This window comes from Pituophis catenifer, unplaced genomic scaffold (genome assembly GCF_029215685.1).
Source record: "Pituophis catenifer annectens isolate HBS135680 unplaced genomic scaffold, rPitCat1.0.hap2 SCAF_1, whole genome shotgun sequence".
In the NCBI taxonomy this organism is placed as follows: Eukaryota; Metazoa; Chordata; class Lepidosauria; order Squamata; family Colubridae; genus Pituophis; species Pituophis catenifer.
Window position 1 is genome coordinate 231,302,526 of NW_027256881.1, and position 10,314 is coordinate 231,312,839.

The window sequence follows — 10,314 nt, forward strand, 5'->3', positions numbered from 1 at the left end:
ACTACTCCCAAAGGACAGATCCAAATAAAAAGTATCCATGATTTAAAAACTCAGTAAAATTACAGCTATTGGCTGTGGAAAAGGTAGTCACTGATTCCAGTTCAACTATAATGATAAACCATAGTTGGACCTAGAGCTGTGGTTTGTACAAACTGCAGTCCAAAATGTCTGTTATGAGACATATGTTCCCCATTTTGCATAGTGTTGGTTTTAAAAAACAAACTGCAACCCAACATTTATTAAAAATGGGAACATATTCTGAACTTCCTCTCCTTCAGTCAATATTTAAGGACACGTGATGTGTTATTTTGACTACTTAGAAGTAGTACAATATTTAGGAATATTAGCACATTAAAGCACATTAGTGATATTAAAGTGACTTGGGTGGTGTACAACTATCCAATAAAACTAATATAAAACAATCATTATCCAAAACCATTATCTCGTTAGTAAAAGAACATTAAGAATATAAAAGCAGACCTAAAATAGGAAAAGAGAACAATAGATGGAGGGATGTAATAATAATGGAGTCAGCTCACGAGTTCACCTGGGTCCCCAGGGGACTTTCATAAGTTCAGGACTGATGAAGCTGACTTCATCTCTGGGGAGGGGGAAGTCCACAATGTGGGCACCACAGCAGAAAAGACCCATCGTCAACAGGCTGCCTAACATAGCTCCCTAGACCAGTGATGGCAAACCTTTTTGGTACCAACTGCCCAAACCGCAACGTGTATGTGCGTGCTGGAGCGCCGGAAAGCTGAAGACCAGCTGGCCAGTGGGCATGCACACGCCAGCCAGCTGGTCTTTGGGTTTCTGGCATGCGCATGCGCACCAGTCGCTAGTCTTCGGGCTTCTGGCGCAACCGAACACCAGCTGGTATGTGCTCACCGGAAACCCGAAGAGCAGCTGGTGATCGTGTGTGTGCCCACAGAGAGGGTTCTGCATGCCACCTCTGGCACGCGTGCCATAGGTTCGCCATCATGGCCCTAGACAGTGGAACTTGTAGGATACCCATTTCTATTGGTCCTGGTAGGATGGGCAGATGACATCAGGAAGAGGTAGGCCCTGAAATGAACCAGTTCTGTGTCATTTAGAGCTTTAAAGGTCAACACCACCACCTTGAATTGGACCCCAAAGCAAATGGAATCAAGCTAGCTCATGCAGTAGATGTGTGATGTGTGCTCTGCCAGAAACAAATGCTTGGACCATGGCATTTTGCACTATCTGAAGTTTTCAAATACTCTTTTAAGAGCAGCTCCATGCAGAGTGCATTGCAATAGTCCAATCAGGAGGTGACCAGGGCATGAGTGACTATAAGTAGGACTCCTTGATCCAGGAACCAGCACATTGGGGTGCACAATGCAAAGTCCCTCCTAGCCACCACTGTCACCTGTTCTTCATGCAGGAGTCACGAGTCCAGGAGGGCTCCCAGATTGTACACAGGAGCAGCGTAACAAAATTGTATCAAAACAATTGATATACTAATGGGCCTGGAAGTAAAACCATATGTCCTTTCTGAAACTTCCTTCTGCCCCCGGTTAAAAAAAGTAGGTGTCTCATGATCATGTGACTTTGGTTCACAAATCTCATTTCTAATGCTTTGCATTGGACATTCCTGCCACTGCCTGTGTGGGACTTCAAGCGTGTATTTGCTTGAGGAGGAGGGGGTTATGCTGCCCATTCCCAGAGTTTTACTGGTTAATAAAATTCCGAGGCAGTGCTGGAGAGAGGAAGCAAAGGGATTGGAAATACCTTCTTTATAAGGGAAGGCGAAAAGGATTTTTATGTCTTTTGGTTGGATTTCTAATTTTCAGACAAAATGACAGAACAAATTTCTCAGCCTGGTGGCTTCAGGGGAACTGAATGAGGAATTGATGCTCCCCCATAAATATACAGGGGCTCTTGTCAGCAGAGGTGGAGGCATGTTCTGGCTCGGAGTATTACATATACCTGTTGAAAGCATTATAGGCATGAACTGACTGGAAAATCCCCACACTGTGGCTTTTACAAATGAACAGGAAGATGCCTTTTATAGGCAAAGCTGCTTTTCTCCCCACACAGAGGCCCCAGGATCAAGGCAATCAGCTTTGTCAGTAATAGAGCTGACACAGCTCTTCACTGGCTTTATTAGAAAATAGCATTGCAAAAAATAAGGATTCGTGAAAGAGGTAAATTCCTAATAAACCTGCCCTCTCCTATCTTTTGCTGTGGCTGGGAAGAGATTGACAGTAAAAGGACATCCCCAGATTGTTGCTTCTCAATTACATTATGTTTGATTAAATTAAATTATGATTGATGTTTCTGGGTGGGTGGGATGAAAGCTTACCAAATTATGAGGGGGGAGGGAGGAAAAACAATGGGATTTTCTGGGGAACTCTGTTTTTCTTAAAGCGAACAGAAATCAATTCAGAAAAGATAAAAAGAAACTCCCAGGAGAATTACTTCACAGAGTATGTAGCTAATGGAATTAATCGCTATCCTGTTGTCTGGTTTATGCCCCTTTAAGAGGGATTGCCTTATTCATGATCAATGTTTATTGCAAGCTATTTAATCAGAAGTATGACAAAAATGTGTAATTTTGGCCTAGCCTTGAGATAACAAATGTACTGTACTGTACTGTATTGTTGTGATAAGAAGCCATTTCTTCCAGCATGATGGTCTTTTAGGTATATTTGTGTGAGGACTGTATGCAAGGACAGAGAGATGGGTGCGTTTCCCACCAGTCATTTGTGATCAAAATAGAATGAACATTTTGTGCTGCATCTGTGCTTGGTTTTAAGTTTGATGCTCTGAAGGTGATTTGGTAAAACTAGATGAGGACAATGCTGCATTATTGTGAGGCCAGGCTTTGACATACAACACAAGCCCGAAGGAATGACCAAAACTTGCAGTCAGGGACTTTACTTCCAATGCCTAAGCTGCTATAAATAGGTTCCCTAAATAATTACTCTCAACTGCAATTGAAATTTTCTTAATTAATAAATTTGATTCTACATCTTGGGCACTGTACCGAACTATGTGAATTAAGACTCATATTTCCATGAATATTAAGCAAAAAAAAAAAAAAAACCTTAATCCAGGAGAGTACATGCAGTACTCCCCATCATATACAACATCTGAAACACAATTTAGATGAATGCTTTTTAATTCATTTTTTAAAGTTTAGCATATCATTCAGTCCCTAAAAGGTCTGTCTGTCTGTCTGTCTGTCTGTCTGTCTGTCTGTCTCTCTCTCTCTCTCTCTCTCTCTCTCTCTCTCTCTCTCTCTCTGTGTGTGTGTGTGTGTGTGTTAAGGCTGTGCCTAGTTTGAAGAAGTGCTTTGGAACTTTTACAGTCAGAGACTTTCTGACTTTTTTCAGGCTTTCACAGCTGAATCAGACCAAAGATTTATCTTTGATATTCTATTTCTCATAATGGATAACAAGAAAATGATGGAAAGATTACAAGGAGACAGGAACATTTCATGCACTGCATTAATTATAATTGATAGTTGTTGACAGCTTAATTTTCCAAGAACATGCCCTATGACAGCCATCTAACTTGCTTGTTGTGAATTCTGTGATCTTACATGAGGATGAGTTTTCTTTGGCCTCCATCTTCCACTACTTAGTTTATACTAGGTCCTGTATCTATTTCTCTATTGACCAGAATTCTCAGGATAACTTTTCAATACATTGCACATGCATACCCTTCTTTTTAAGGATTTGCGTGTAAAACGTATTGAAAAGTTAATATGTTGAAAAACCTTCACAAAGTTAAGTAATGTATTGAAAAACCTTCTTTTTAAGGTTTATACATTTGACAGAAGCCATTTTTTAATATCACTCCCCAAAGTACAGGACATTCTGTTTGAATCTGAATCTGGTAATTCCAGAATGCCAATAATTAATTAGTAAAAGTCCCTTATTGCTTAACAGCTTATTTCCTTCTGTAAATCATAACCAAAATGCAGAATTCTGTTTGGAGGAACACCTTGAGCTTTCTGAGGAATACTGTACTCTTTAAGAATAACTATGGAATCTTAGTTCTTCAAGGAGCATGGGTTTCTTCCTCAAAGTATGGAAAATACCTTACAGAAGGAAGCTTAATTCTTACCTAGTCCAGAAAACAGTTACCAAATATTTGAAGAGTAAAAGGCAGGATTTCCTGTAAACAAAGAAAGATTTAGGTCATGAGAGAGAATTTTGCAAAGAATGGGCCTTTGAAAGGGTTTAAAGTTACCGAATAACAGAGTTAGCAGGCACTTTTGAGGTTTACTAGTCCAACCCCCTGCTCAAGCAGGAAACCCCATATCATTTCAGACAAGTGGTTGTCCAATCTCTTCTTAAAATCCTCTAGTGTTGGAGCATTCACAACTTCTGGAGGTAAGTTGTTCCACTGATTAATTGTTGTAACTGTCAGGAAATTTCTCCTTAATTCTAGGTTGCTTCTCTCCTTGATTAGTTTCCATCCATTGCTTCTTGTCTTGCCTTCAGGTGCTTTGGACAATAGGTTGACCCCATCTTTTTTGTGGCTACCCCTTAGATATTAGAACACTGCTATCATATCACCCCTAGTCCTTCTTCTTTTCATTAAACTAGACATACCCAAATTGATCCTTCATAATCCTGATAGGATTCAATTGCTTTCAGTTCTAGGTCCTAGTTGCTAAAAATAACATATAGTATTTTAAGCTTTTTCATTGTTCCTGAATTATTCTTGTTTAAGAAATCTTGCTCTTGGAGAGACTCTATGCTCTTAGTGGCATATTTAATCTCTTGCTTGAATCTTATGAAAGAACTTTGCTCTGGCTTCCAACCCTGCTCGGAGTTACTGCCTTTCTTTATTACAATACTACTTATTCACCTGTTTGTTCCAACAGCCAAATGACACCTTAGTAGTTGGATTAAATTTTGTGCTAATTCTATTTTTTTCCCCATGGTCTACATTATTTTCCACTCTGCTTCCGCAGCCCATCATTTCTTCAGATTTTTATTCTATAGACTATAAACAATATGGCTGACTTGCTTTACCAAGAAATTTTAAGAATTCCTCTCAGTTCAAGGTTGCCAATTTTTCCCTTCAAATAGAAGTTATTGCATCGGCAGCTTCATAACAAATAAAAATGCCATTGGGTTTTTTTTTTCTCATTGCACCCAAGAACACTGCGGTCATGTGCAAATATCTGTAAGCAACCACAGGTGGAGAGCTAGTTGTTTTCACTGGGGACTAAATAAAGACCTTTAACCAAAGAAATACATTTAACCATTTTAGAGAGCACACAAAAGTGCTAACTTGAGTTTTGCTTGAATATGAATAGGATAATCTTTTCAGTAGAATAATTTTATTAGCCTGGAAAGGTGTTACCAGACTTCTGTTGATTAATTTAATTTTTGCATGTGGTGAAATCTAGATAAATCTCTCATTGTAAAATTCCTCAGCCCTTCCTCCTGGAAATGGCATTTCTCATCTAGGAGAAAAAAACAAATACAGGCAGAAGGCAATCAGCTTGGTCATGAGGGTAAGTCTCAGCCCAATCTACCTTTCTATCTTTAAAGCACGCTGATCAGCTCATATTGTCTCTACAAAAAATAGTTTTCAGCTCCCAGATCTGCAAAACAATGGCTCTCCACCCTCCTGTGAAATTCCTGGTCATCTGACTAACTATACACTAAGGCTGCAACAAAGAAGCACACCAAGCAACTCTTTCTTTTGCAGAGATTAAGGATACATAGGATAATTTTTTCAAGCCAAAGCAGACTTCCCAGTAGCACTTCCTATTCTACTTTGCTTGCTATTCTCATTTCCATTTTTCATTGTCTGGTGTTTCTCATGAATGTTTCTAGATCAGAAACCACCACTGGCTAAAATGTCTATTTGAATCTGCTTTTAGTTTCAGAAATGGTTGGTTGGTTGGTGGGTTGCTATAAATCATGACCTCCTCCCACCCTCCGGCAAAACTCGCCAAGTACACTTTCAGTGTGAAAATTCAGAGAACTGTGAAATCATAACATCCTAGCTTGATGGCATGCAGTTGAATATCTATAGGACTGGCTGGAGCATCAAAAGCACAAGTAGAAGGAGGCAAGAGTTCCCTCTGAGAAAACAGTCCATGGTAATAAACAAGAAAATGACTAGATAAGTTTTGATAAGTTTTATAGAGCTTTAGGGCATGACGTCATGTCCCCAACCCATAGCTCAATTATTACCTGATAACTGTTTTGTCAGTCATGTTCTCACAACAAAGCTTCCAACTTGTTCAAAGGTCACTGAAGAAGCAACTTGCATTCACCTTTTGCTGTTCTGGTGTTAAAATTGAGATGTTTCCCCTCTCTTTCTCACACAAGTCTTGTTGCCAGAATGGCAAAGTGGTCAATGGTGCAGTTTGGGGCTAGGTTCTGCTCAATTCCTTGAGATAGAAGAAGTCCTTATTGAAGGCTAGCGATTTAGTTATACCCAAAAAAGGCAGGAACTGATAAGGTGAGGTAGCGTATATGGAATTAGACAAGCTATTATAGGCACAAAGAGGTTGCTGTTATGGCTTGCTTTGTGCTAGACTTGGCAATAGACCCAACGAATGTGCAAATAGGCATGGGACTGTGCATTCCTTTTTTTTTTCTCATTAAAAGTTTTTATTTTATAAACAAACAAACAAACAATACATAATCAATCATTCAATATATCTTCTGAATACATCTTTTGTATCTTCTTTTTACTCCTCCAATATTTATCATATCTTAATATTATTATTTCCTTTATTATGACATTTCCCCCACATTTCTTACTTCTCTATTAATACATTTATCTATCTTTTAGTTTTATTAAAAATTAAACAACAATTTTATCCCCAACAACCTTCAACCCCCTCCCCCCTCCCCCACCCCCGACTTCCCAGAGCAAAAACAGGGTGTAACATTAAACAAGCATAAGCTAAAATATACTAACTTACTACAAGATTCAAAACTCCCTCAGACTCTTTAACTCCTCTTTTAAAAATTATTCATCAGCCTTCCCTTTTAAAATTCTAAATTAAACATTTTAAAACTTTCTTTAAAGCATATCTTTTTAAAATATTATTTTAAATATTTTTATATATATTATTTTAAGTTAAACCTTTTAAAATCTCTTAATACCTTTAATAAGACATTCTTCAAGATATAAATTTCAAAACTTTTTTTTCCTTCAAAAGGCTATCCATATAATCTTAAAAATACTAATAATCCATTGAGTTAAATTATTTCTAACTCTTGAGTTCATTCTTCAAAATATCAATTTCAAAGCTTTCAAAAAGTTATCAATTAAGTTTAAAGTTAAGCATTTTAATACCTCAATATTTTTTTAAAAAGCTATTCATTTTTAGTTAAACATATTTACTTAAACTTAAAAGATACTAATTTCAGTAAAATTTTCAAATTTATTATTAAAATCCTCCCCAAAAGAAACTAATCTTCAATTCTTCCTTTCTTTCTATATTTTTTCCAGTCCTTCTTCTTCAATAGTACTTTCTTCTTCAACATTGCTCCTCCCCCTGCTTTTATTTTCGAAAATTTTTGAATATAGATTTGAGGCTGATGCATCTTTGGAAATCATTCTCTTCTAAAAGTTATCTCCTTCAATTTGAAACCTCCATTTTGACTCATTCTGCTTATATAATCAGTCACTTCCTTCCTTGAAAATTGATTCTGTCTATCAAGCCAAAAATTGTCACGATAAAGTTTATCAGTCTGCAGGAAAGAGTCTATTTGCTGCTTTTCAATTAACTGCATAGAAGCTTCTGCCAAAACCTCTGTTTTCAGTGTGCTAACTTCCATCATGATCCTGACAGCCTCTTCTTCCTGCTCCAAAGTCGAAATAGCTTGATTTTCTTCCTCTTTTCCAGCCAGCAAATCATTGTTGTTCTCCAGATTATAATTTTGAATAATCATTTCAACTGATTCCAATATAACAGAAGTATAAAAATTTAAGAGTTCTTGTAAAACCTTTACAGTCACAACTTGTGAATTTGCTGGCTCATATAATAATGATCCTCCATCCTTGATGTCAGCCATATTTCAATTTCCACTTTAAATTTATTCAGCTGTCAGGTCAATAAGTCCAATAATTTTCCACACAATTTAGAAGTATAAAGTAGTTGGGGTCAGTACCATAGTCTTTTTCATTCCACTAGCACTTTAAATCTTTTTCTTGCTGCGTAATCCAGTAGCTTTTACAATGTTGCAGGTTTAACAATCACTTTCATTAGTAAGTTTCGTTTCAACACCCTTAAGCGCCATCTTTTTTCTTTTTCTTTTAAATGGAGTTAAAGTTTAGTACTTGCATTTTCTGTTCTCCTGATTTTGCTCTGCCAGCGTCCAGGTTCAAATTTTCTCACAATCCTTAAAATTGCTCTGCTGGTGTGGTCGCGACCCCTTGTTCTGCATAAAGCAGAATCGTCCCGGATCCGGAGCACTGAAGGGCTTTCAGGGAACTCTCACCCTGCAAACCCCAGGCTTAAAAAAAAAGCCTGGGGGTCTAGGGGAGCTCTATCCAGACCCTTCTGCTCTTCTCTCCCCCTTTTTCCCTGGGGGGGAGTTTCTAGCCGCTAGAACAGCTGATTTTCGCTGTTCTAGCAGCAAACGGAATCACGGGGCTGGAGCTCCTAAAGGAGCATCCATTTGGGGAACACGGAGCCACCAGAAGTCCTGGGACTGTGCATTCCAATGCTTGCCAAATTATGACACCTGCTTTAAACTCCTGATAACTTGGAGCAGTGGTCTCCAACCTTTCCACTCCGAGGACTGGCAGTGGCAGAGGGGGGGGGAAAGGATGGTTTCATGCATGCACCCACCGCTTGTGCATATGGAGCTTTGTACATTCGCCCACGGCTTCTGCTGCCCGGTTCCCAGCAGGCCGCAGACCACTCCCAGTCTCCAGACCAGGGTTAGAAACCCCTGACTTGGAGGACCTTCTGATCTGCACAGACATCTTCCCCAATAACCCATCCCAGGGGCCAGCCAACACCCTTTCCAGAAACATTCATTCAAACTGGTCATTTCTTAACTATGTTTGCAGTGCTTCTTCTAAAAAATTACCTTCATTTGCTCTGGGAAGAAATATTAAATGTGGAAATTTGAAATGTTACTTCTGCTTAATATTACTTCTGCTTAATATTACATGTTACTTTTGCTTAATATTACATGTGCATTCATATGTATACTCAGAGGTATCATTTTTGTTTGTCTTTGTTCTTGATTTCTTTTCCTTTTTACCTTTTGAATTTTCTAGATGAGGTTTTCTTTCACCAATAATAATTCTACAATAATGATAATAATGATAATAAATTATATTTGTGATATGTATTTAAATGTCCAGTTGACTGAGTTTCATGCTTAATGAATAAAAGATAATAATAATAATAATAATAATAATAATAATAATAATAATAATAACAATAATAATAATTTTAAAAATAATAAAGCAACTTGTAAAGGGTAGTGAAAATAATCATGGGAGACAGGAATAAACCAGGGGTGAAATCCAGCAGGTTCTGACAGGTTCTGGAGAACCAACAGCAGAAATTTTGAGTACTTCGGCGAACCGGCAAATACCACCTCTGGCTGGCCCCAGAGTGGGGTGGGAATGGAGATTTTGCAATATCCTTCCCCTGGAGTGGGGTGGGAATGGAGATTTTGCAGTATCCTTCCCCTGCCACACCCACCAAGCTACGCCCACCAAGCCACGCCCACCAAGCCACACTATGCCCACTAAGCCATGCCCTCAGAACTGGTAGTAAAAAAAAAATTGGATTTCACCACTGGGATAAACCCATAGACAATGGTCTGCTAAGACAAATCTGTATCTGAAGCAGGAATGGGGTTGGTTGGAGACTCCATCTCAAACATGATTGACTCTCTCTAGTTCTCTAGCATGTAAAGACAGGGGAAGTGGAATCCATTTTAGACTTGCGGGATTTTGTTACTCTGACCTTACAATAAAGGTAGTAACAGTATTCTTGGCTTTGGTTTCCTAATCTGGATTATGTGGAAGGTTGACAACACTGCAGAGCCATTCTTTTTTCTGTTTCAAGAAATGTATTCTTTTGATACATGCACAAACTTACTGGAGAGATAAGGTTGTGATGGAAATTATACACAAACATTTTAGCACACAGTGCTTTTCCTATATCTTTATTTAGCTCTCTGTGTCTTATCAACAGTTTCATGACTGACGGAACTTCCAAATTTGCTGTGACAATCAAATGTTGAGGCACAAAGGTCAAAGAACTTAATTTGCTGATTCATTCATTACGCATGCAACTGATTTAGAATATTTATTCATTTAAAGAGAAAGCATACA

At 38.3% G+C, this 10,314-nt stretch overlaps 1 long non-coding RNA gene across 1 annotated transcript in view; it reads right to left on the bottom strand.

The window, feature by feature from the left end:
- LOC139327329 (uncharacterized) overlaps positions 1-6,363 on the bottom strand; it is a 28,397-nt gene extending 22,034 nt beyond the window's left edge. The window contains exons 1-2 of the long non-coding RNA XR_011601663.1: positions 6,189-6,363; positions 4,096-4,146 (exon numbers count right to left, since the gene is read on the bottom strand). This is a non-coding gene — a long non-coding RNA (uncharacterized lncRNA). The remainder of the gene's footprint in view (positions 1-4,095; positions 4,147-6,188) is intronic.
- Between the last annotated feature and the right edge of the window lie 3,951 nt (positions 6,364-10,314).